The 2,626-nt window shown below is 42.1% G+C and overlaps 1 pseudogene; it reads right to left on the bottom strand.

Moving 5' to 3' along the window:
• Positions 1-2,046: 2,046 nt before the first annotated feature.
• Positions 2,047-2,211, bottom strand: LOC124617248 (annotated as a pseudogene).
• Between the last annotated feature and the right edge of the window lie 415 nt (positions 2,212-2,626).

The raw sequence follows: 2,626 nt of genomic DNA, 5'->3' as shown, positions 1-2,626 counted from the left end.
CCTGCACCAAGCAGACATGGAAGTACTCCCCCATTCTCCCTCAATTTACCTGAATTTTGGCGTAGTTTCCCTAAATTTATACGTATTTTCTGTAAATTTTCGTAGCTCTACCAGTTTGATGTCGCTTCTCCTCATGTGATCATGACCTCACTCCTTACCTTGTATTCTATAATTGCTTGTAAATGTAGGACAGTTGACAACACTTAGCACCTAGCACATGCACATTATTTTTTTGTATATGCATACGTTTGTGTGTGTGGTGTTGTGTGTGTGGTGTTGTGTGTGTGTGTGTGTGTGTGTGTGTGTCTGAGTATCAGTTTCATGTGGGGTGATCCCAGACCCTACTTTCATCCACTGCTGATGAATCCACCTTGAAATACTGCCCCAGACATACTGTGGGTGGATTCACCTTTGAATCATATCCCGGCCATAGCACATGTTGATCCATCTCCAAATCCTATACTGGCCCTAATGGGTGGTGAATCACACATGGAAACCTGTCCCAGCCATAACACATAGCGGATCCACTCACAAGCTCTATCCTAGTCCTATCCTGAACATACTCTGTGCCGTGGGGGCCCCTCCATGTGAAACTGATACACATAAACACAAACGCATGCATGTGCACTCGCTCACACACACACACACACACACACACACACACACACATACACACACACAGAAAAATAGCGCAGTTGCGCTGAGTGTTGACGGTTGACGACTGAGTTGTGATCTGTTGGTACAATATTTCGTTCGTTTTGTAACAACCATAAGAAACACTTACTTTTTGGAGATTGCATCGATTTTGTACTGTATTCGCTATTTTCACTGTTCCCATGTCAATATTCTCAGTGCTTTAAAAGAATAAGACTGCCCCTTACACCATAGGAGGTGAGGTCTGTCGGTCCAATATTCATCACAGCACAAGAATCACATGTGGAAAATAGATGATTGTAATAAAATGGTTCAAATGGTTCTGAGCACTATGGGACTTAACTACTGTGGTCATCAATCCCCTAGAACTCAGAACTACTTAAACTTAACTAACCTAAGGACATCACACACATCCATGCCCGAGGCAGGATTCGAACCTGCGACCGTAGCAGTCGCGCGGTTCCGGACTGCGCGCCTAGAACCGATGATGGTAATACTTCAGGCACCAAGTGAATGTTCATGTTTATTCAGTCACTTTTCTTAAAAACGTGAGCTGACATTACAGCATTGGAGCTGCTTAGAACGACAACACTTTAGTCAGACTGAGAAAATTCGGAGGTAATACGAAGATTTTTAGTTAGAGACAATCAGCAGCAGAAGTTCTGTCTTTTGTTTTCTTGATAAATAGGATAAAACACTCTTCTGTGTGTCTGTAAGTGGATGGAGTGACTTGTGAATAGGTATACTAAACTTATATTTACATCTGTATGGTTATTATGCAAGCTGTCATACGTAGTGTGATGTAGGGTATCCTCTACCACTACTACTCATATCTTTTCCCATTCCACTTGCAAATAGAATGAGGGAGAAAGACTGTCTGTATGCCTCCATATGAATGCTAACTTCTTATCTTATCTTAATGCGAAATGTATATTGGCAGCGGCAGGAACTTCCTGCAGTCGGCTTCAGGTGTCGATTCTCTAAAATTTCTCAACAGTATTCCTCGAAAAGAACATCTTCCCATCAGGGAAACTCAAGTGAGCTACGATGTGAGTGTAATTCGACTGTAGGAAAAAAACTACTCGCCATGCAAAGGGACTACCATGATCAATTTAATTAATTAGTCAATACATTTGACATCAATAACGTGCAGCCGGGAGGGTGGAAGCGATGGCGAGAGTACCATGGACATAATTCGTGAGATGGAGCTGTGATGAGACTTTTTTCGTTGCAGCGAGATCTTTTAACGAAAATTCAGTCTCCCATCAAAAAATCAGCTTTTTACTGAATGTATGAAGTGATACTTAGTATAAAACATTTTCAAATTATCTATGCTGCTACCTTAAGAGACTTTGTAGGTGATGGAGGCCCCTGACTATTTTAAGAGAGTTCAAAAGTGAGGACGCATCCTGTGACAGATGTAGAGCATGCTCTTAGAACTCTGTCATGAACCAAAAATGAATTTAATATTCTAGTCCTGTGCGCAGGATATAACAGATATTAAAATGATAAGAATAGATTTCTTTTACCTGATAAGAGAATGCTTAGAGGAAGTATACCCTTTGCCATACTGTCGTACAGGGTTTGTAGAAAAAAGTAACAATACTTTAGCGATGTGAAAATCGGTGTATGCTCTGATTACTTCTGTCGTCGAAAATAACTCGTATAAAAGGGAGGGATCCACATATTGTGTGAGAAAGTTTTAGGTGTATGGACAACAACATCCCCTTTTCGGATTGGGTGAAGTGGATTTTTTAAACTGGGGAGTCTGTATCAGAGTAATACACCCAAGCCACATCAGCTTGTCCCACAGTATCCATGGCCAGCAGCCGACAGGAAGCCACAGCTTAGCCTTGCATGGCTGTAGTGCACAAAGATTGCTTTGACCTGTCGGGTGTTACCCTCAGCCGTGTAGACAAGACCTGGCGGTGGTGCCCTCTGGGTGGCTGCGTAGTTAAATAACCAATACGCT

Source organism: Schistocerca americana, chromosome 5 (genome assembly GCF_021461395.2).
Source record: "Schistocerca americana isolate TAMUIC-IGC-003095 chromosome 5, iqSchAmer2.1, whole genome shotgun sequence".
Lineage (NCBI taxonomy): Eukaryota > Metazoa > Arthropoda > Insecta > Orthoptera > Acrididae > Schistocerca > Schistocerca americana.
This window is presented reverse-complemented; position numbering and strand designations above follow the sequence as displayed.